The sequence below is a fragment of the Equus quagga genome, chromosome 2, assembly GCF_021613505.1.
Source record: "Equus quagga isolate Etosha38 chromosome 2, UCLA_HA_Equagga_1.0, whole genome shotgun sequence".
Classification (NCBI taxonomy): Eukaryota; Metazoa; Chordata; class Mammalia; order Perissodactyla; family Equidae; genus Equus; species Equus quagga.
The window spans coordinates 67,426,558-67,451,206 of NC_060268.1; the positions used below are offsets into that span (position 1 = coordinate 67,426,558).

The 24,649-nt window shown below is 49.6% G+C and overlaps 1 long non-coding RNA gene across 3 annotated transcripts; it reads right to left on the bottom strand.

The window, feature by feature from the left end:
* Positions 1-1,980: 1,980 nt before the first annotated feature.
* On the bottom strand, positions 1,981-24,635 carry LOC124234812 (uncharacterized). Of its 3 annotated transcripts, none has more exons than XR_006887413.1 (3): positions 5,500-5,963; positions 4,868-4,983; positions 1,981-2,363 (listed from the first exon to the last, which is right to left on the bottom strand). It is a non-coding gene; the product is annotated as an uncharacterized LOC124234812 (long non-coding RNA). The 3 variants fall into 3 exon arrangements; XR_006887415.1 differs by lacking the exons at positions 1,981-2,363; positions 5,500-5,963 and adding exons at positions 2,633-3,810; positions 24,541-24,635; XR_006887414.1 differs by lacking the exon at positions 1,981-2,363 and adding an exon at positions 2,633-3,810.
* Positions 24,636-24,649: the final 14 nt, after the last annotated feature.

Sequence of the window (24,649 nt, forward strand, 5' to 3'; positions counted from 1 at the left end):
CCTTGCATACCCTGAGCCCTATATAAATCATACATAAACAAAATAAAGTTAGACTTGAACACCAAACTCCTTGTCTCACTGCCTCCTCCTTCGCCAACGCCATCCATCCCTCAGGAGACCCTGTTCGGCTGGGGCTGGACCCCAGCACCTGGGTCACTCACCTGAAGAGCGGGACGCCAACGCCCTCAAAGCTGGAGAGGCCTTGTGATAGCCGGGCTGGAGCTGAGGATGGGCGGAGGCATTTGAGGGCCATCATGCGTGCCCCCACTTCTTAGCAGCATCAGCTCACCCTCGCCCACCCTCAGTGTCTCTGGCCTGGCCCCTGCAATTGCCTCCTCCCTGACCACCTGAACTGCCCAGGCTGCCCAAGCGATCCCCGACACGGCCGCCAGAGAACACCTGCTAATCACTCTCGACTGAAAACTGCAGCGTGGCTCCAGCTGCCGCACAAACACACCGCCTTCCTTGGCCTTTCCTTCTGCTGTTTTCTTGAAAATCGCTCTGCAGTTCAATTGTCCTGCATCCCCACAGCTGCCACCCTGGCCCAATGCTGATCCGCTCTCACCTGGATGACAGCCCCCCCCCCCCCACCTCCCCATCTCCCATTCTTCCGTCCGCTGGCTCAGGTGGCTCTCCATACACCCCTCTCCCCCGTGCCCTTGGCCTCAGTCTCAGCCTCAGTCCACCTTTTCACCTCAGGGTCATTGCACAGGCTGTTCACCTCTGCCCAGAAAGCCCCTGCCCATTTCATCTGGCCGCCTTCTCTCCACCCCAGTTAAAATTCCCCTTTCTGGGGCCGGCCCGGTGGCTCAGCAGTTAGGGTCACACACTCTGCTTTGGCAGCCCAGGGTTCGCCGGTTCGGATCCTGGGTGCGGACCTACACACCTCTTGGCACACCATGCTGTGGTAGGCATCCCACATAGAAAGTAGAGGAAGAGGGGCATGGATGTGAGCGCAGGGCCAGTCTTCCCCAAAAAAACACAAAACCAAAAAAACATAAAATTCCCCTTTCTCCCCTCCCCCCAGCAATTGAATCCGTCTTCTGCTTATCTTGTCTGTGACATCTCCTTTCTGTGCCTTGTCACCATCACAGTTCCATCTGGATTTGTTGGATCATTCGTCTTTCTGTCTCCCCCCCCGCTCCAGCTTGCAGGTTCCTCCGGCAGAGGCCATGCCTGTTTTGCTCACTGTTGTTCCCCCAGCACAGTGTCTGGCACAGTAGGCACTCAGTTAGTTGGATGAACAAATGAATTAACTGAATGAATGAATGAACTAATGAACAGAGACTCAGATACAGTGGTCCCCTGAATGACAGGCAAGAGGCCAGGGCATGTTCTCTGTCCGTGGTTCCGAGGCTGGAGGTGGGTTGTTTTTGGCTGCGGGGACCCTGCATCACTCTGCAGGCAGAGAGGGCCTGTTGGTCCCTGATGGTGCTCCGGCAGAGGGTGCCAGGCGGACACACACTGAATCCTCATTCAGTTCCCGGGTGGACGAGGTCTCCACCCCAGGAGACTCCTCTCTCCACACCTGCTCCCTGGAAGGATTTCTGCCTGGGCTCTCCCTTCCTCTGGAGCAACGCAAGGCACAGGGTCTGTTTTCTTTTTCTCTTTTTAAATTTTACTTTTTTTTTTGAGGGAGATTAGCTCTGAGCTAACTCCTGCCAATCCTCCTCTTTTTGCTGAGGAAGACTGGCCCTGAGCTCACATCCATGCCCATCTTCCTCCACTTTATATGTGGGCCGCCTACCACAGCATGGCCTGCCAAGTGGTGCCATGTCCGCATCCGGGATCTGAACCGGCGAACCCCGGACCACCGAAGCAGAACGTACGCACTTAACCACTGCACCACCGGGCGGGCCCCAGGGTCTGTTTTCTACTTAGATTCCTACCTTACAGCGCACATGCTCCTCCCCACATCCAAGGAGAAGCATGGGGTCGGTGTTTGTTCGGTCATTCTCTTATTTATTCAACAATCCCAGAGCCTCTGTAAGTTCCCAGCTCTGGGCCCAGCAGCCCTCAGAGGGCTCATGGTCTGGTGGGAGCGGCAGGCTCGGGTAGGACAGTGTGGGAAAGACAGAGGAAGGAATGCTGACTCTGCAAGGTCAGGGGTCTGAGTCATCAGGGGAGGCCTCCCCGAGGAATCAGCCTTCTCCAGGCAGAGAGGGAGTAGGGGATGTGAGGTGGTCCAGAGGCCTGGCATGCTCAGAAGGTGAGTGGGCGAGGCCGGGCTGGGGACAGGCTGGGGGCAGACTCCTAAGGAGGTGTTGGAAGCAGCCCATGCCTGGTGTCAGAGGTTTTCTCTCAGCTGGTGCTCCAGGGAGGCAGGGTTCCTGAGCACTGTGGAGAAGGCTTCAATGCTGATCCTGAAAGTCACGGAGCAGATCACACAATTGGGTCCTGGGGAGGAGTCTCCTGAATCCTGCAAGGAGGCAGCCTGGCCAGGATGAGGCAGGGAAGAAGACTGGGCGGGGGCAGCACCCCCAGGGACTCTCGGACAGCCAGAGGGAAGGCTGGAGTCACATCTGAGGGAGAGGGTGGTCAAGGGGGTTCGGCTGGCAAGGACCACTGGCCCAGGTTGGACTGTCCACTGAAGAGTAGCCAGACCTGGAACCATCTAGAGAGGCAGGGCAGGTTGGAGGCTGGAAGCGTTGATGAGAAGGCCTGTGCCTGTGGTGGGGAGCACAGACACAGAAGGGTCCGGAGAGGTTTTGGCTCTGGGGATGAAGGAGGAAATTGGGGCCAGGACTGGTGATGTTGACTGAAATGGTGGTGGTGAGGAAGGTATTGGTGACAAACACAGAAGTGCGGGTGATGGGGATGAGAGCGGGGACAATAGTGGCAGTGACAGAGATGATGACTGTGAAGAGGGTGCTGTAGAAGGCAATGGCAACATTAAAGGACCACAGGGCCCTGGGCCCAGACTGGACATGAGACTATTTCTGGGTGACCCTGAGGCCACTGTGAGGGCTTGAGAGTCCGTGTCCAGCCTGACCACCCTGGAGCTACAGAGAGAGGAGGCTCTGTGGCAGCTAACGTGTTATCCATCAATGTAGACACAAGTGGGCCCTGGGGTGCTGAGGACACAGCCTTCTCTGGGGCCCTTGGAGATAGAAGTGTGGAAGCCCCAGGCCTGACGGTGCTTGCTGCTGATGTAGATGGCTTACAGGCCTTGGGGCTGGAGGTGGGCCTGCCCATGGGCCAGGCCAGCAGTTGAGGGATCCAGATGTGGGTGCAGCTGGCTGCCGGGTTGGCCCAGAGGTAACAGATATCCTCAGGATTGCAGGGGTAGGAGCACAGACTGTCACGGACAAGCCAGGAAGCTCACTGGACTTTGGCCCAACCCCAAGATGCCTTGGGCCAGGAGAAGCCTGCTACAGTGCTGTGGCAGCAATCTCTGGAGAGCCAGGGACCAAGATCTTCTCTGCAGGTCCAGACACATCGGACGCTGGCTGGGACTTGGGGACCCTGTGGGCTGCAGGCTTGGCCACTGATGATACAACTGGTCTTGGTGTGGCCCTGCCTGAGGCCCCAGCAGTTCCCAAATGGGCAGGCTGGTCTGAGTGGGGACCCAAAGCCTGGGGCAAGGCTAGAGGAGCTTCCTGGTCCCCGGAGGTTCTTATGCCAGGAGTGCCCCCTGCCCTCTCAGCTGAGGGAGAGGCTCCGAGAAGGAATGACACCAAGGGTTTCAATGACAGGATTATCTTCTCTCTGCTGCCTCGCAAAGCAGATGTGCCAGAGGCCAAGGGAGACCGTTCAGGCCTCTGTGAGCAGGAAGAAGGGGCAGGGCAGAAGCCGAGACCACCAGGACAGCTGCAAACCAGGAGAAGCTTGTTCTGCCAGCCACCCTGTCGGGTGGGACTGGCCCACAGCCTCTCAGACACCTGCCTCCCTGCAACCTCCCTCCTTTAGGGGGCCTGAGGAGATCCAAACCCTGGCCCCAGGGGCCGGCCTGGTGGCGCAGCGGTTAAGTTCGCATGTTCCGCTTCTCGGCGGCCCAGGGTTCGCCTGTTCGGATCCCGGGTACGGACATGGCGCTGCTTGGCACGCCATGCTGTGGTAGGTGTCCCACATATAAAGTAGAGGAAGATGGGCATGGATGTGAGCTCAGGGCCACTCTTCCTCAGCAAAAAGAGGAGGACTGGCAGTAGTTAGCTCAGGGCTAATCTTCCTCAAAAAAAAAAAAGCAAACCCTGGCCCCAGCTCTGCCACCAAATCACTGAGCTACCCTGGGCAGAAGCCTCTCCTCTCTGGTCCTAGCCCACCAGAGACAGGGGGACCATGCCTTGCCACCCAGGAAGGGGGAAGGGGGACTTTGAGGGTAAAGGGGCATACCTAAGGGTCCCCCTCTTTTCTCCCATCCCAGTCCACCCCACTGCAGGCCTCCTCCACAAGGGAAGTCTTCTCTGCCAGGGAAGCTCAAGGGCCCTGGGAATTGCTACTCAACCCTCCATCAGGGAACAAGGCTATTACCTTACCACATTCCCAGAGCACAGGATGCTTCTTGAGGGAGGTGCATGCGTGTGTGGGAGGGCATCTCTGAAAGCCTTGGGGTTAATGCCACACCTGTCTACAAGTGTGCACTGAGCCCCTTGGGAGGGCCAGCCCCACGCCAGTTTCTTCCAAATGGGTGACGCTGGGTACCCTCAGGGAGCCCAAAGCCTAGGGGACTGAGGAGGGGATCCTGGTCCTGTCTCAGGATCCCCAGGCTGACCAAAGCCAGACTAACGTGAGGACAAGGAAGGTCAGCCCTGATCTGGAAGCCATGGGAGTTCACTGACGAGGAGGACCCCCAACACCCTACCCCGCCAGGAGAATGGGTGAAGTGTAGGACACATCCCCAAGGCCAGTCTGCCCCACCTCCACTTACCAGCCAGGAGAATCCGAGCAGCTGTAAGCCATCGCCCCCCATGCTGAAGGCTTTTCCTCAGGCTTCCAAGCCTCCAGAATCAGGCAACAGATGCAAATGCACCTTCTCAGCTCCCCCTTCAAGAAAGGAATCATTGCCCAGCTGTGAATTGTGGTTAGCCAACAGCCCCCAGCTACCCCTGAGCTGCTCTGCCTGGCCCCTTTGCACAGCTCAGGCACGAGGCCCTGCTGCGCCGACCCGCCTAGTGGCCTCCAGCAAAGACTTCCTCCTCTTGGGCTACAGACCCTGTTGAATGGGGACCTTACATCTGCCCCATGGCCTGAGAGGTTATGGACCTGGAAACCTATTGAGGAAGAATTAAAGTCCTGTCTAGGGGCTGGCCCCATGGCCGAGTGGTTAAGTTCACGTGCTCCACTTCCACAGCCCAGGGTTTCGCAGGTTCGGATCCTGGGAGTGGACATGGCACCGCTCATTAAGCCACGCTGAGGTGGCGTCCCACACAGCACAACCAGGAGGACCTACAACTAGAATATACCACTGTGTACTGGGGGGCTCTGGGGAGAAGAAGAAGAAAAAAGAAAATTGACAACAGATGTTAGCTCAGGGCCAATCTTTAAAAAACAAACACACACCAGTCCTGTCCCATCTTCAGGTGTGAGCTGGGGTGCTCTTCATGGAGATGGCGAGAGTCTCAATGGTGGTGATGGTCCCGGTGGGGTGGGGGTGTTGGTGGTGCTGGTGATGGGTAGGGTGGCTGTGTGACAGGGGCAGTCACAGTAGAGTTGTAATGATGGCGGAGGTGCTAACCACAGCAGGAGCTCTGTGGGCCCAGGTGGGATGGGACTTAGTGGGAGGCAGTGACATTAGCAGCCACACCCCATCCCCTGTCCCAGCTCCTGAGGCAGTTCAGTGCCATTCCATCAGGCCGGGTAGGGAGTGTGGAGGAGGGCAGATCAGAGAACAGCCCTCAGCTTGTTACCCACACCGGGCCCTTGTGGAATCCTGTTCAAAGACCCAGACTTGGGATGTTGAGTATGGAATTGAGTGGGCTTTGGATAGAGGGGTCCTTCCCATCCAGCCCAAGAGGTGGGGCAGACGCAGAACAGTGTGGACTCTCCACGGGAGCCTCCTTTTGGTCCTTGCTACAGCCATTCCTGCTTTTTCCCTCCCACCCTGCTTCCCTCCCCTGCCCACACCCCGACAGACACAGCAGAAGGGCTGGGGCGGCCCTAAGAAGCTTCAAGCTGCCTGAGGGCCTGGAATGGTGCACGGCTGGTGCCTTCATGGGAGCTGGCTTGGGGGTGCTCCACACCTCACCTCTGGGAGCCACAGGAAGTTTTCAGCTCTTCCAAAGCCTCTCCCATCAGGCTCCTGGCCTATGTGTGACCTCCATGAGGGTCAGTGACTTGCCCCAGGTCACTCAGGGTGGGCAGCAGAACCCCCCTGGTGGGGAGATAATCCCTGGAACCCTTCACAGCAGGAAATCAGACTGGAGACTCCACCCTCCCCTCCTGCCCCTTACCACCACCCAGCAACTTCTACCTGCATATGCCCCTTCTCCCAAACTGCTGCCCTTCTCTAAGGAAAAAAATTCCTCCATGACCTGCCCCCACCCCAACACATATATCCCAGGATCAGACAAACCTCCCCCGCCCAGCCCTTCTCCCACTGTTCAGTCATGGCTCCTCTGCTCTGTAAACCTGCACCTCTCTGTCTGCACACCCAGAGGCTGCCGTCTGCCCCCCAGCCCCTTCTGGGTGAAGAGGTTAAGGGTCCAGGCCTGGCCAGTGGGGGTGTGATGCCCTCCCAAGGGCAGGGAGGAAGGCTTTGATCTTTGGTGACTTCTGCCTCCGGCTTTCATTGCCCTCATTGTCCCACAAGCCCTTCCATAAGCATCCCCTACTCTGTGGGACCATGACACAGTCCCCCAGGCCAACCAACCCACTCTGGCACCATCATTCTGTCTTCCTTGCCTGGATGCCCAGTCTTACTTGATGGACCTGATGATGCCAGGAAGACTCTATTTCCAGAGGTGTCAGTGTCCCACACGAGGGGATGTGAGCAGCAGCAACACCCTCTGCCCAACTCCTGCCCAGCCTGGCAGGGCCCCTCCCTTCCCAGGCTCCCTCAGGGCCAGAAAGATTTGGTTTCTGATGGCTGTAGTCCAAGAGTGAACGCTGCTCAAGCCCCAGGACACTGGCCACCACAGCACCCTTCCGACGCTCCCCCAGCCCTGGGTGGGCTGGAGCCAAAGCCAGGGGCAGGGCTCTAGCAGACCTGGACCTCTGCCAGAGATTCTCCCAGGGCTGAGGCCTGCCTAGCAGCAGTGGTCGAAGCCAGAGTTACCTGGGATGGGATGAGGGATGAGGGTCGGAACGCGCCTAAAGGGAGAAACAGCACGGGTGAGGGGTCTGGGATCAGGCTCCAGTAGTGGGAGCCAGGCATATGCTCGCTCTTCTCACCCAGGCTCTCTTTTTTTTCCCCCCTCCCCAAAGCCCCAGTACGTAGTTGTAAGTCATTCTAGTTCTTCTATGTGGGATGCCACCACAGCATGGCTTGATGAGTGGTGCATAGGTTTGCGCCCAGGATCCGAACTGGTGAACCCCAGGCAGGCGCCAAAGCGGAGCCCTAACCACTTGGCAACAGGGCTGGCCGCCGCACCAAGTCCCTCTTGATCAGGAACAACTTCACAAGAAAGCTCAGTCAAGGGCTGGAGGTCAGGGCTGAGGTCTGCCCAGGGTTGGGGCTCAGTCTATGATGGGGTCACTACTGGAATTTGCATTTGAGTGAGACCTGGCCCCTCTCACTGCTCCTCCCTTGTATGGGTCTCCCTCCCATCAGAGGCCACCCAACGCCTGGAATAACCCATCCTAATATCTGAGGTAAACCGAATGGGAACTCTAGCCTCAGATCAAGACAGATTTCAAGAAAAGAACTTTTAGAAGATCCACAACCTCCGGGACAGGATTCGAGTCCAGTGCCAAGGGTTGGGTAATATTCCTCTTCTCAGGGACCAGCTCCAGCCCCTCAGCCAGGACCTTCCCTGGCATGTAGCCCAGACAGTGCCCCGCTCTTCCTCCAAGCACGACAGCCCTGACAGGACCACAGTCTAACCGGGTTACACTCCAGCTGTTCTGGGTTAGAATTCTGCTCCTTCCACGCCCCCACCCCCCAACACAGCTGAGTACAGAGAGGAGCCCCCTCTCTCTCTGTGATAATTGGGGGCAGTGGCTTTCTGCAGGGCTTCATTATGGTGACTCCAAGGGACAGGAAGAGGGGGCTGCACTGGGAGCCATCTTGTGTCCCTAGTCCAGAGCCAGAGGAGAGGGTGTATAGAGACCCAGTGGGACGTGGAGAGCAGGACAGCAGTGGGCAAGGTGGGACCCAAGGCGAGAAAGAGGACAGACAGGTCCTCCCAGGGCTGACCAGGCAGACATTTGCCTAAATCCATGGCAGTGAAGCCAGCAGACGCTCAGCTTTGCCTATGCACCTTCCAGAGGTAAGATCTCTCCAGCTGCAGGGATGGATGCAAAGCTGGCCTCCCTTCCTGACACTCTCTTCTGGGCTCCTGACCCCCATTGGAGGAGGGGTGGCACCACAGCCCTTTGGCAAGTGCCTGCGAAATCCAGACCTTAATCTCCCATCTGTTACCTTGTTTCTCAGAGAAGGGTTGCAGTGATGGTCTGAGGCTCTGGCCACTTGACCAGGACAAAATGGAGTGCTCACAGGAAGAGCAGGGAGAAGAATGTGGGGAAGCCTGGGACCCTCCACATCCTCTGCCAAATTTAGAATTCTCTAGGGGCATTGGAGGCCTCTGTCCTTTGGCTCCAGCCTGCCTTGCTTTTTTTTTTTTTTTTTTTGAGGAAGATTAGCCCTGAGCTAACATCTGCTGCCAATCCTCCACTTTTTGCTGAGGAAGACGGGCCCATCCGTGCCCGTCTTCCTCTACTTTATATACGTGGGACGCCTACCACAGCATGGCTTGCCAAGCCGTGCCATGTCCGCACCTGGGATCCGAACTGGCAATCCCCGGGCTGCCAAAGGGGAACATGCACACTTAACCGCTGTGCCACCAGGCCTGCCTTGCTGACCTTAGTCCTGCCTCACTCCCAAGACCAGCTCCAGCCCCCTTTCCCTCCCCTCCCCCACGTCCTGTGCTAGGTAAGGTGGCCAGATGCTGGCTCTGAGGAGAGACAGGAGAGGTAGCATGAGAAAGGATACTGAGCATCTTCCGGCTCATTGTGCTTCCAGGAAGGGTGTTCTAGGCCGAGAGAAGAGCCTTAGCAAAGATCTACAGGTGAGTCAGCTCCTGTACGGGGAGGGAGGACAGAATCCTCCCCCAACCCTCCAGCCACATTCCAGAGCCTCCAGTTCCCTCCCTCAGGGACCCAGTCAAGCCCCCCACCCCACCCCTACCCCTGGTCTGGGAAGGGTCTCAGAGTCTCAGAATCCAGCCCTGCCCCCTTCCTCATTACCCAGGTATCCAGGATATTACCCCACATCTTCCAAGCAGGTCGACAGGGTCAGAATCATTCTGTGAGCCCCTGTCAGGGGCAAGGACAAGTAAATCTCCTTGCTGAATTAGGCAGAGCGACTGCCTCCCTGCTCTGCCTCAGGCCCCACCTGCTGCCTGTCCCTCTCCACTGGGAATGATGGTGCCCCAAGTAGGAAACCTGGCCCCAGACCTGCCCTTTATCTCCTAAGGCACTTCCTTCCTGGTCAGGGGCCTGACCCCCAATGCCACTCCTTCCCCGGCTTTTCTGCCCAGGCTGGCATCTGTCCTGCTGGAACCTCTGGCTGGATTCTCCCCTTACCAGTCAGGCTGTAAGTGTTGCCGCAAGATAGTTTTAAAAAAAAAGAGGAAAATCATGATTCTCATATAGATAAAAAATGAACACACGTTAAAGACTGTGTTTAGGGGCCGGCCCTGTGGCCAAGCGGTTAAGTTCACATGCTCCACTTTGGCAGCCCAGGGTTTCACCGGTTTGGATCCTGGGCATGGACATCATAGCACCACTCGTCAGACCACGCTGAGGTGGTGTCCCACATGCCACAACTAGAAGGACCCACTACTAAAAATATACAACTACATGCTGGGGGCATTTGGGGAGAAAAAGCAGAAAAAAAAAAAAAAAGACTGTGTTTAACTCACTATGAATGAGGGAACCAGGCAGATGTTACAACCAGTTCAAAGAGAAGCTGAAGAAGCATAAATTTATGTGGACTAAAGAAATGTTGAAATCAATGTACACATGTAAAATTGGCTTTGTCCATTGGCAGGGGGAGTCAATTGAATCTCCAGTGGGCAACTTATTCGCATGATTATAGACAAGTATTATTTTGCATTGCTGTCATCTACAACATACATAGTTGTAAAAAAGGGTTGCGGAAAAAAAATATACAGAGCACCAGAAAGGTGTGTTCTAATCAAAACAATGCGTAGTTTTCCAGTGGAAACATTCAATTACTTTTTTCTTATTCAAAATTTCCTTACAGTGGTCAGAGGAAGAGGGGCTTCGTAAGTACTGGGGTGTCAGGGAAGGCTTCCTGGAGGACAGTAGGACAGGATAGGAAAGGGGAGGGCATGAGCAGAGCCCACCAGTTGTCCCGGAATACTCCTCCTCGCATTCTTCATTAGTAATACTATCCCGTATTTTTAGCTGGGCATAAGGTGGTCCAGAATAAAGACTATATTTGCCAGTCTCCCTTGTAGGTGGGTGTGACCATGTGACTTAGTTCTGGCCAACAGGATAAGAGTGTCATGAGGGATGTAGGGTAAGTGTCCCCAAAAGGGGTTTACCAGTTCAAATCCTGGACACATTGCTCATCAAGCCATGCTGTGGTGGCATCCCTCATAGAAGAACTAGAAGGACTTACAAGTAGGATGTACAACTATGTACTGGGCTTTGGGGAGAAAAAAAAACAGAGGAAGATTGACAACAGATGTTAGCTCAGGGCCAATCTTCCTCACCAAAAGAAAAAAGCAAGTGCTTACGGCAGTGCCTGACACATTACAGGTGTTCAATTAAAAAAAAGAGTTTTCCTTCATCAACTCTTATATTTGGTAACACTAAAGTATAGTTTGTGTAAGAAAGGCAGAAAAATACTTGATTCTTTTCCATTACTTAAGAGTTTTTAGACTAAAATTTCATCCAATAGCATCCTCCAAAGGTGATCAACTTATTTTCTTCTAAATAAACAGAACAGCAGGCTTGACTTAGCCAACGGTCGACTCAGAGCACTCAGACTGCTAAAATATTTGATGTATTTCAATTCATTGCAGGGTTTTTTCTGATACTTGAAATATTCTATTTTTGGCCAGCAAAAGGCTCTTCAAAGCCAAAGACAAGATTTAAAGAAACTCTCTTCTCCTGCCCCTGGAGAGTAGAATGGGCACAAAATCAGACACAGAGCTGAGTCACAAGGACAGCAGAACTTCGGAGACTGAAGGGTCAATGGTAGAGGGTCTCCCATCCTGATGGGAAAGTCCTGGGATCCTGATCCCTGGGACGGGGGAGTTTGAGTGGATGCACCCGAGAACCTTGAGCCTCCAGTTTCCCCTGAGTGGTCTAGGCAAGGAGCAGCGCCGCCTCTTGCTAGAGGAGAGCAGCCTCCCCTGCCTGCAGACTAGGCAAAAACTTCCCTGAGCTGGATCCTTACAGAACCATGATGTGTGTTCTCCTCGTTGCCTCCCCACGTTGCCACCAGACCAATAACTAGAGTCAGTCCTCATCATGACCCAAGGTCGCAAGGACAATCCTGCTCTGAGTGAAATGATTTAGTCACCAAAAGAGTTGCAGGAGCTGTCCCGTATGTACTGGAGGAATCTGGGCGAGGTGGTGTAGGGGAAGACGAGGTTGTTGGACAAAGGGTAGAATAAAAGGTTGCATATATGAGAATTTATTGACCTGGGAAGACTCTCCTGTGACTAAGGATTTAATGTCCTGGCAAGGACACCTGGAGCTCTGACACACTGCTGGAATGGCTCCTTGAAGCATAGACAGGACGGTTACAGCAGTTAAAGTAGGTGGAGATTGTACAGCTGCTTTCCCAAAGTATCCCAAAAGGAGTCCGAAGGTTCAGGGAGATAGGAATGTTAGAATTGTCGGGTTTTTTCTTTTAAAGATTGGCACCTGAGCTAACATCTGTTGCCAATCTTTTTTTTCCTTCTTCTCCGCAAAGCCAACCCCCTCCCCCGCCAACATAGTTGTATATCCTAGGTGTGAGTGCCTCTGGTTGTGCTATGTGGGATGCTGCCTCAGCGTGGCCTGATGAGTGGTGCCATGTCTGCACCCAGGATCCGAACCGGCAAAACCCTGGGCCGCCGAAGCAGAGCGCGTGAACTTAACCACTCAGCCACGGGGCCGGCCCCTAGAATGGTTTTATTACAGCATATGCAAGCAGAGAATCCATCGCTCAACTATGTCCCCTTGGAGGGCTCAGAAGAATGCCCCTAAGTTAACAATGATGGCACCAGTGAGGAGCACCTGAATCTTCGAGACTCAATGGCACTAGCTCTTTGTAGGCCAGGCTTGACAGTAGGAGATGCTGCTGTGAATCCAGCCGCCTTAGTGTCTGCAGGGATGGTGGGATGCCGGAATAACAGAAGCCAGGTGGTGAGAGTTAACCATTAATGAAAAGGTGGATGTATAAACTTAATTGGCAGCAAGGCTGGAGTAAGAACCAGAGTGCCTTGATCGTCAGGGACCTGTGGCATTGGCCAAAAACTGATGATATTCCAGAGGCATTTCTTGACTTGAAAAACAAAACCAAACCAAGATCTGGCAAGCAGAAGGCTGCAACAAAAAATTGCAATCCCTTGCCTAGTTTCCAGACCGAGACAATTGAGATCTAGAGGAAGCTGGGTATTCTTGAGAAAAGATCCTGCAACATTACCACAAGTATATTCAATAAATATTACCTCAATCCTTCCCCAAAGAGATCTGTGGTCATTTACCAAAGTAACTATATCTGGTGAAAAAGGGTACATCTGAACCTTTTGAGGGCTTTATTTTTATTTACTTTTTTTGAGGAAGATTAGCCCTGAGCTAACACCTACCGCCAATCCTCCTCTTTTTGCTGAGGAAGACTGGCCTTGAGCTCACATCCGTGCCCATCTTCCTCCACTTTATACGTGGGCCGCCTACCACAGCATGGCTTGCCAACGGTGCCATGTCTGCACCCGGGATCCGAACCAGTGAACCCCGGGCCACCAAAGCGGAACGTGCGCGCTTAACCACTGTGCCACCAGGCCGGCCCCTTGAGGGCTTTAATATAAGATCAGAGCTGACACTGGCACCATGAGACTCACAATGCCATCGTGCCCCCCAGTAAGAGTAGACATGTGGAGGCTAGGTAATAAATGAAGCCCTGGATGAAGACAATCTGCTCACGCATCCACTAGGGCCGTAGCCCGCCCTGTTGTCACCTTTCTTCTCCCTAAACATGTAATTGAGATAAGTATGCTTAGCAGCTAACAGAGCTCTCACATTTATTCCCTAACCTGTGTATATGAGCCATTATAGCAGAAAGGGCCAAGTGGAAAGCTCGGAGACTGCCCCCTCCCATTGCCAGGAGCAGGAAGTATTCCCGGCAGAAATGCAGAGATTACGGCCACTCTCAACAGTGGACTTTCATTCCCCGCTCTTGTCCTTGTGCTATTCTTGTCATCATTTTTTTTAAGAATGGCATCTGCGCTAACATCGGTTGCCGATCTTTTTTTTTCTTTTTCTCCCCAAAGCCCCCGGTACATAGTTGTATATTCTAGTCATGAGTGCTTCTGGTTGTGCCATGTGGGACACCGCCTCAACATGGCCTGATGAGCCGTGCCACGTCCATGCCCAGGATCTGAGCCAGCAGAACCCTGGGCCACACCACTGAAGCGGAGTGCGCAAACTTAACCACTCTGCCACGGGGCCAGCCCCTCTTGCCATCATTTTACTTCTACATTTGTTATAAACCCCACAATATATTATTACTTTTGGTTTAAACTATCAATATTTTTTAAGGAGTTTTTATTTATTTATAGTTATTTATTTATTTTGGCAAGGAAGATTGGCCCTGAGGTAACATCTGTGCCAATCTTCCTCTGTTTTGTATGTGGGATGCTGCCACAGCCTGTCCTGATGAGTGGTGTGTAGGTCCATGCCTGGCATCTGAACCCACGAACTCCAGGCTGCCAAAGTGGAGCACACAAACTTAACCACTACACCACCAGGCTGGCCCCACTGACATTTTTAAAGAAATAGAAAATGAGAAAAAAACTCTTAAATTTATCATGTCAATGCTCTTCATTCCTTTGTGTAGATCCAAATTTCCATCTGGTATCATCTTTCTTCTGACTAAAGGACTTCTTTTAATGTTTCTTGTATGCAGATCTGCTGGTGATTAATTATCTCAGCTTCTGTTTGTGTGAAAACGTCTTTATTTTGCCTTAATTTTTTACAGATTTTCTTCCTGAATATAGAATTCTAGGGGGATTTTTTCTTTCAGCACCTTAGAGATAACATGCAGTTATCGATTGGTTTACATAGTTTCTGAGAAGTTTGGTGTCATCCTTGTTTCTCTGTGCATAATGGGCCTTTATTCTCTGCCTTCTTTGAAGAGATTTTCTTTATCCCTTTTTTTTAAGCAATTTTATTATGATATGCCTTGGTGTGGTTTTCTTCTCCTTGGGGTATATTGGATCTGCAGGATTTCAGTTTTCATCAAATTTGGAACATTTTTGGCCATGACTTCTTTTTTTTCTTTAGGATTTTTTTATTTTTCCTTTTTCTCCCCAAAGTCTCCTGGTACATAGTTGTATATTTTAGTTATGGGTCCTTCTAGTTGTGGCATGTGGGTCACTGCCTCAGCATGGCCTGATGAGTGGTGCCATGTCTGCGCCCAGGATCCAAACCAGCAAAATCCTGGGCCACCGAGGCGGAGCACGTGAACTTAACCACTCAGCCACGTGGCCAGCCCCCATGGCCATGACTTCTTTGAATATTTTTCCGGACCCTCTCTCTTCCCTTTCTGGGATTCCAATTACACGTATGTTAAACCACTTGATATTGACTCATAAATCACAGATGTTCTCTTCATCTTTTTCAGTCTTTTTTCTACCTTTCATTTTCAATAGCTTCTATTCAAGTTCATTGCCTTCAGATTCACTCCTCTTTTTTTCTGCAGTGACTAATCTCCTGTTAATCCCATGCATTGTTGACTTTTTTATTCATTTGGGTTTTTTTATATCTTCCATTTATCTTTTCTCATGTTCAAGTTTTTCTCTACCCTCTTAAACATATGCAGCATATTTATAGCAGCTATTTTTATATGTTCCTATCTGATATTTACATCATCTTTGTTATTTCAGGGTCTATTTCCATTGATTGATTTTTCTGCTGGTTGTAATTCCTATTTTCCTCCCTCTTTGCATTCCTGGCAATTTTTGACTGGGTAATAGATGTGATTTTTATGTTGTAGATGCTGGATTTTGCTGTTTTCTTTTAAATAGTTTCAGACTTTGTTCCAGTGCAATTTAAGTTACTTGAAATAAACTGGATCCATTCAAGGCTTGCTTTCAAGCTTTGTTAGGACAGTTTCAGAGCAGCCTTTAGTCTAGTGCTATTTGAGCCCAACTGTTGAGGCAATGCTTTTCTAAAGATTCTATTCAATGTCCTGTGTTTTAGGAGGTGTTTCTTTTTTCTTTTCTTTTCTTTTTTTGAGGAAGATTAGCCCTGAGCTAACTACTGCCAATCCTTCTCGTTTTGCTGAGGAAGACTGGCCCTGGGCTAACATCTGTGCCCATCTTCCTCTACTTTATATGTGGCACACCTGCCACAGCATGGCTTTTGCCAAGCGGTGCCATGTCTGCACTCGGGATCCGAACTGGTGACCCTGGGCTGCTGAGAAGCGGAACATGTGAACTTAACCGCTACACCACTGGGCCGGCCCCAGGAGGTGTTTCTATTCTGGCTAGTAAAAATAGGAATCGTTTCTAGTCTCCTGCAAGCTCTGGGAATTGTTTAGTCTTCTGCTTTCTGGTAGTTTTTTCCCCACACTTGTAGTTTCCTCTCACACATGTATATGTTAGTACTGAGCCAAAGACTTGAGGAAACTTCTGCAGTTCTCCAGATTGTGCTCACTCACGCTCTCTCTCTGAAGCTCCCTCCTCTTTGGTACTCTGCCTCACAAATTCTATCCACTTTCATCTTCCTAAACTCCCATCTCTATCTCTTCAACTCAGTAGGACAACTGGGCTTTGTTTGGATTCCCTTCCCTGTATTTCAGCCTGTAAACTGCTCCCAGAAGTAAACTGAGGAAACCGTAAGGTTCATCTTCTTTTAGTGATCACAGTTCTGGTCTAGCTATTGTCCAATGTCTGAAAATTGTTGTTTTATATATTCTGTCCAGTTTTGTTGTTCAAGGGGGGAGGTGAATCTGGTCCCTGTTACTCCGTAAGTAGGAGTTTCTCCGTGTAGTTTTAATTTGTATCTTTCTTATTACCACTGAGGTTGAACATCTTTTTGTATGTGTCAGAAGCATTTGCATTTCTTTTTATTTGAAATTTCATATATCTTTCCCATTTTCTTAGAATAGTTGGTCTTTGTTTTCTCTACTTTTAGAATAGAATAAATAATAATAGCACTTCTGATTGTGCCCATGGTGGAGTACCTGTATTGATTATCACCTCCCATCATAAAACTAAAAAACTAAACAGAATGAATGAAAAAATTGTCTTCAGTCATTGGGCAATAGACAGTGCAAGTTTACAACATCTGAGAGAAGGGAATCATATGAAGTGAGTTTCACGTCTTTCTGCCTGGGAGACATTTCCAAGCCTCTAATGATGGCACAAGGAAGTGGAGTTCAAGTAGAGAGCATCAATCTTGCTTGGTGGAGGAAATGAAGATTGGAGTTCAGGGCTAATAAAACTTGCATGGTAGAGTACCAGGAAGGATGGAGTTGACAGAGAAGGAGCCCCAGAAATCTCATAGAGGTTCTCCTCAGGTCCTTGGTCAAACCCTAAACTATGAATGTGCAGACTGAGACTCTGCAAGACCTAGCAGAGAACAGCTGCTGGGGAGCTGAGCTATTTCAGAGGTCACAGAATGCCAGCGAGACACTGGAGTCCTGACCCAGTCAGAATAGAGAGGCCTCAGTGAACATCCCAGACATTCACATGAGGGCCTAAAAGGCTATGCTTTGGGAGTAAGGAAGATTCCCTAGGAAGAGGGGCAAAATGAAAAAAGACAGATGCTAAGAAAACCTAAAACCAAGACTTGACATACACAATCAAGTGAAGCCATCAGTAATTTAATTGCCTGCCAGAACAAAACTCAACACTATTTAGCATAAGATAACATAATCCAAATCATAACAATGCATGTTCACCATATCAAAAAATATTTGCTAGATGTGTAAAGAAGCAAAAAAAAAAAAAAAAAAAAAAAAAATCCTAAAATTAAGAGAAGAACCAGTCAACACAAGCAGACCCATAAATGGCTCAGATATTAGAAATAGCAGACAAGGGCTTAAAAAAATAACAACACTAAATATATTAAATAAGTTAGAGGAATAATTTTTTTAGTATGTCCCAAATAATGAATGGGACATGTTTATACTAAAAATATTCTTCCTTGCTTACCAGACATCTAAATTTCACTGGGCATCCTGTACTTTATGTGGCAACCCTACCCCTCTGTCAAGATGGAAGCAGAGTCCAAAGCCCCAGCCTCCTGCAAGTGGCCTGGCTTCGCGCAGGGCCTGGATTGGGGGAGTTGTGTGTTAGATGCATCAGAGATCCTTAGTTGTTTACTATATCAAAATTTTTGCCAGACCTGCATACTGTATATGCAGATCTCGATACTGTCAAGTATTATTTTTTACTTAATATTTCCATTGAAACCAATTCTTCATTTTTTAATTTAACTTTTTATTTTGAAATCATTATAGATTCAGAGGAGATTTCAAAGATAGTGCAGAGAGGTTCCATGTACCCTTCACTCTGTTTCCTCTAATGATTACATTCGACATAGTATAGTACAATATCAAAACAATGCCAAACGTATAGTTCTATGTCATTTTATCACATATGTAAATTCATGTAACCACCTATAATCAAGATACAAAACTGTTCCCCCACCACAAAGAGCTCCCTCTGCTGCTCCTTCGTACTCACACCTGCTCCTCCCTCCCTATCCCCTGGCAACCACTGATCTGCTTTCCATCTCTACAATTTTGTGATTTCAAGACTGTTATATAGGGGCCAGCCCCATGGCTGGGTGGTTAAGTTCATGCACTCTGCCCAGGGTTTCACCGGTTCAGATCCTGGGTGCAGACCTAGCACCGCTCATCCAGCCATGCTGAGGTGGCATCCCACAGAGCACAACCAGAAGGACCCACAACTAGAATATACAACTATGTACCGGGGGACTCTGGGGAGAAGAAGAAGAAGAAGAAGAAGAAGAAAAAGATTGGCAACAGACGTTGGCTCAGGGCCAATCTTTAAAAAAAAAAACAAAATACAGTTATATAAATGGAAACACATACTAAGTGACCTTTTGAGATTGGCCTTTTTTTCCCACTCAGCATAATACCCTTGAGACCCATGCAAGTTGTTGCATGTATCAATAGCTTGTTCCTTTTTTATTGCTGAACAGTATTTCATAGTATGGATGTAGAACAGTTTGCTTAACTATTCACCATTTGAGCAATATTTGGTTGTTTTCAGTTTGGGGCTATTACAAATAAATCTTCCACGAACAGCCATTTACAGGTTTTGGTGCAGACATAAGTTTTCATTTTTCTAGAATAAATGCCCAGAAGTACAATTGCTGGGTTGTATAGAAGGTATATGTTTAGTTTTTAAAGAAACTGCTAAACTATTTTCCAGAGTGTCTGCACCATTCTCTATTCCCACTAGCAATGTATGACAGATCCAGTCTTATCTACATCCTCATCAGGATTGGATATTGTCACTACTTTTTAGTTCAGCTATTCTAATAGCTATGTAGTGATCTCTTACCAGGGTCTTAATTTGCATTTCCCTAATGGTTAGTGATGTTAAATATCTATTCAAGTGCTTTAAATCAACTCCTTTTTAAAGCCTAAACAAATGTATTTGAAAAGGCAACTTGATTAGTGGTTCTCAAAGTATGGTCCATGAATCAGCAGCATCAGCATTACCTGGGAACTCGCTAGAAATGCAATTCTCAGGCTTCACCCCAGATCTACTGAATCAGAAACTCTGGGGAGTGAGGCTCAGCAATCTGTGGTTTAACAAGCCCTTCAGGGGATCCTGATATACCATAAGGGGAAAATCAGTCTCATTTACTATAAATAGAAGGTAACTGTAAAAATAAATGCGTCTGTATCCACTTCAATCATCTTGTGTACCAACAGGTTCACACACCACATTTTGGGCAGAGTGCACTTGTTGCCCAGCTCTGGGGGCTCCATTCACACAGATTATGATGAGAACACACCTCCCCTGGAGTTGTGCAGTTCACAGTCCACACAGCTTTGTGTGGCGGTTCTGACTTTCAGCCACTGATCTAGTCCTACCTGCACCCCTTCTTGCCCTTAATTTGACTAAGGAAAGTGAGGCTCTGAGGAGGGTAGAGACTTGTCCAAGGTCACCAGCAACATAGTTAGACTCCTCTTCCAGTGCTCTCACCCCTGCTGGGAGCCAGGGCAGGGCCCACACAATTCCTAACCTGTTCAGAGCCTGCCCCTAGTCACTGCTGAGTGACAAATTAGATTCCAATACAGAACGTAGGAGAGGATACCATTTTATGAAATTTATATTTGTAATCCCTAAAAGGAAAAATTCTATTCCTTTATTCACTGAATACTCTGACATCAAATGTATGGGGTTTTTTTTAAAGATTTTATTTTTCCTTTTGTTCCCCACACACCCCCCCCCCCAGTACATAGTTGTATACTTTTAGTTGTGGGTCCTTCTAGTTGTGGCATGTGGGACGTTGCCTCAGCATGGCTTGATGAGCAGTGCCATGTCCACGCCCAGGATCCGAACCAGTGAGGACCTGGGCTGCCGAAGCTGAGAGCAGGAACTTAACCATTCGGCCACAGGGCCGGTCCCCGTATGGGGTATTTTCCCCGCACACCAGCCAATCCTCTGACACCAGCTGAGTGTCCTACACTTCAATTCAATTCTGATACTACATACCTAGAGTTAGCACCAGACCCCGCAGGTTAAGGGCTCAGTCCCCCAAGACTGCTCCCACTTCAGATGGCAGTTGCAAGCAGTGGGTCTCCCAGTTACCCACACTTCTGTCCAACTTGGCTACAAATCAGGGTCCTCACAACCCACTCCTCAGGTTAGAGAATTTGCTATAACAGCTCACAGAAGTTAAAGAAACACTTATGCTCAGTAATAAAGGATACAGATGAGCAGCAGATGAAGAGATACATAGGGTGAGATCTGGTGGGGTCTTGAATGCAGGAGCTTCTGTCCCATGGAGTAGGGCGCAGCACCCTCCCAGTACACGGATGTAGTCGCTGACCCCGAAGCTCTCTGAGGATCAGGGATTTTTATGGAGGCTTCATCCTGTAGGCGTGATGGATTGCTAATTCAATCTGCAGCCCCTCCCAAGATCTAATCATGGCTTGGTCTTCCTGGTGACCGGCTCCCATCCAGGAGCCATGCAGGAGCCCACTCAGAGTCACCTCATTAGAACAAAAGACACTCCTATCACCCAGGGAACTCCAACAGATTTAGGAGCTCCATTTCAGGAACTGAGGGCAGAGACCAAATACATGTTTATTATGTCACAGCTGCATATGCATGGAAAAAAATCAGAAAGAGCTGTTGGAGAAGTTATTTGGGGACAGAAGGGGTTTACTGATATTTTTTAACTTCTCTGTATTTTGTGATTTTTAGTACAATAATCATGTTTAGTTATACAATTAAAATGTGTTAAATATCATTTAAAAAGTCAACATGAAGCCTTGACCTGTCCAGCCAGGGCCTACAGTGGCAGGGTCAGGAAGCCTTCCAGACAGAGCAGGCCATGCCCCCACCCCCGTTTCACAAGCTGGGACCTCTGCCTGGATACCCGCGCCCACCCCCTCCACATTCACACCCACCATCACTTCCTATGAGTGAGGCCTTCCCTTTCCCCCCAGCTCCGGGTGCCCACTCGACCAGAGGACACCATGGTCTGAGCGCCTGCCTGTCTGTCTGTGTCTAAACAGGGGAACTCCTTGGGACGAGCACTCTGCTTGACCTATCACCCCGCGGAGCGTGGCATAGAGATGTGGGCAGTGGGTATTTGGTGAGTAAAGGAATGAATGAAGGAGAAAATAATCCTGAAAAAGGTGATTTCTGAAGACCTTTCTCCAACAGGTGGAACCAGTCCCCCTTTGAGCAGCCTGCTAGGCCGGGAACCAAGTGTGAGGAGTGGGGTGGGTACAAAGCCCAGTGTTTCTGAAGCCTGGGGAGGCAGACTAGATGGACATGGGACTTGTGGGTAGGTCTAGGGGTGGCAGTGTTGCTGTGGGGGCTGCAAGGAGGTGGCCAGTCTCAGGGAGGGCTCGTCCTTAGAATCCCCCCACATCCATCCCCCAGGGCTGTGCAGTGCAGGAAGGCCCAGCTGATGGGGAAGGTGCACAGGGACTTGTTTGGGACCGGCCACCTGGTCCTGCCTGAGGAACTGACCCTGGGACCCAGCCCCTCAGACCCCCTCAGGAGATGCTCGACTGCGATGTGGGGCTGCCCGAGTGTGGCAGCCATCTGCAAGTGAGAAGAGGGACAGGTGAGGTGGGCCTTGGTGTCAGAGGCCAAAAAATCACATCCTGACCAGAGGATGGACTGGACTCCAGCCACGATCTGCAGGGCAAAATGATAGGGTCTTCAACTAGCCCAGGGTTCTTGGGTTGTCGTCTGGGCCCTCCCCTTACAGGCTCGGTGACTTGGGTTAACCCTTCCCCTCCCTGAGCCTCACTTCCATCAGTGAAACCAGGGCTGGGCCAGGGCTCTCAAGACCTCCCAGCTCTGACCTCTGGCTTTCTCTCAGGCTGGCAGGGGATCCAACAGACGTGGCCTGGCCTCCCCTGCTTGCCTCCACCTCCTTGTGAAGCCTCCCCGTCTCCCCCTGTGAGACGAGGACAAGCAGGTGCTCACCTGCGGGTCTCTGATACCTCTGCCCCAGGGGAACCTGGAGAGCCTGGTCTACGCGCAGTGCTCCACTCCACTCCAAAGTACAGTCCCCACTGGCCTCCTGGCATTCTGTGACTTCTAATTGTTCTTCAGGTGGTTCTCTTAGATTTTCTAGATAGACTGTCATCTACAAATACTAGTTTATTATTTTTCAACATTCATGCTAAAAGTTTTCCCATGTCTTATTTATCTAGAATAGAGTTTCTCAAAAGCAGCACTATTGACATTTTTGGCTATAATTCTTTGTCATGGAGGACTGTCCTGTGCATCGCAGGATGCTTAGCAGCACCGCTGGCCTCTGCCCTCGAGGTGCTAGTAGCACTTCCTAGTCATGACGGCTAAAAACATCTCAGACACGGCCAAATATCCCCTCGGTGGCAGAATCCCCCTCAGTTGAGAACTGCTGGCCTTAACACAGAACAGTATTGGGTCACAGTAATGATAGCACATTACTCCTGCTCCTGACTTGACTGGGAATACGCCTAGTATGAAAGTATGCTAGGATCTGTGTGCTCCTGTCCTGGCTAGTACACTTGTATACTGTGTCCAAGTTTAATTCACAAAAAATGAAAAACATGATTTTCACACAAATAATGAAGGAATGTGTGTCAAATATTTTAATTAATGAGGGACTCAGTAAGATGATAAAGCTCGTTCAAGGAACATTTTGAGAAAGAGTATTTCTAGTGAAGCAGGAAAGACATTCTGAAGCACGTGCTGAGTTAGAGACGAACCTGTTCATGCCCTATACTGCAATAAAACTGCAATCTTTCGGGTGATCTTTTCTACTGGACAGAAGTCTATACGTTAACATACAACTTCTCAGGTACATTTTCTTACATTACTGGTTTTCAAAGTATAGTCCCCAAACTGAAAGCATCAGCTTCACCTGGAACTTGTTGAAAATGCCAATTTTCAGGTCCTATCCCAGGTCCATGTTATGAGAAGCCTCGGGGCCGGGGTGGGGGCAGCACTCTGCTTTAACAAGCCCTGCAGGCGACGCTGATGCTCTCTAAAGTTTGAGAACCACCACTCTAAATAACCTGTATTTATGGAACAAATCAGTGAGACAACGCTCCAGAATGACATTAAACAGACATGCCACCCACCTTTTTCCTTATTTCCAAATTTAAATAATGTGCCTGTTAAGTTTGTTGGTTACTATTTTGTTTTTCAAATACTCTACCAACTTAAGGCAGTTTTCATCTATTCCTAATTTTTCTTTTTTCTCCCTTTTAATAAAAAGTGGTTTTCCAAATCTATCAATTTTTTTCTTCTTTAACCTAGTGATATGATGAAATACAAGTTGAATCATTCTTATATTCTTTTTTTTCTTTCTTTCTTAAAGATTGGCACCTGGGCTAACAACTGTTGCCAATCTTTTTTTTTTTTTCTTCTGCCTTATCTCCCCAAACCCCGCCTGTACACAGTTGTATATCTTAGTTGCAGGTCCTGCTAGTTGGGGGACGTGGGACGCTGCCTCAACGTGGTCTGACGAGCGGTGCCATGTCCGCTCCCAGGTCAGCGGAGCGCGCGAACTTAACCATTCTGCCACGGAGCCGGCCCTCTTATATTCCTAAAATAAAATTTTTCTTTGACACAGTGTAGTATTTTAACACACTATTGACTTCAACACGCTGACATTTACCATTTTTAAAAAGCTCTTTACACATGAGATCAATTTTAGCACGAATTGGGAAGTTTTCCAGCTCTATTTATGGAGGACTTTAATTGTCATAGGCTCTATCTGTCCTTCAAAGCTTGCAAGGCCACAACAACAAAACCAGCTGGGCCTGGTGTACGGGGAGGAGGGGAGAGAACCGAGGAACCATCTCAAACTGCTCAATGTCGTCTTCGTTTATTAGTCTCTTCTCTAGTGTATTTTTGTTGTTGCTGTTTTGTGTTTGTTTTTACCTCTTCACGTGAATAGTGGAAATTTCGTTTTTCTAGACCATCCACTTGCTCAACTTAGCAGTAAGCAAACTAATGCAATTTAAGACAACCTATTTTTCTCACATTAGACTGGGAAAAATTAAGATAAACATCTAACGTTGGCAAAGCCATAGGGAAACAGTTCTGAACGTGCACGTCAATTTTAATAGTCCTTTTTGCTGGGCAACTAAGGAGATTCATCAAAATGAAATCAAATACCCTTGAAGGAAACATCTGGGGTGCTGGTAACATTGTTTCCTTATATGGGTGCTGGTTACATAGGGTGTATGTACAGTTTATGAAAATTCATTCAGCTTCCTATTTACAATACGTACAGTTTTCTGTATGCGTATTATCTTTTAATAGAGTTTTAAAAATAGGTCTTTTGCCACAGCCCACAGCTATAAACAATGCCATCGCTTACTGGTGGAAAACACGGAAATGACCCCAACACCCTCTCACAAGGGAATTACTTTAAAGGCCAGTCAGGGCGCCAGAGCTCCTGCTCCCTTAAGTTGAACAAGTTAAATGGCTTCCACTCCTTCTTTCCTCCCGCTTTGGATGTGTGCTCCGTTACCTGGGGGTCGGCGCCGGTCGCGCCCGGGGAAGCGCTCTGAGGACGACGCACGACCCCCGCCTTCCGCCCCTGGCGGCTCGGGAGGCCGCCGCCGGCCACGCCCCCACGC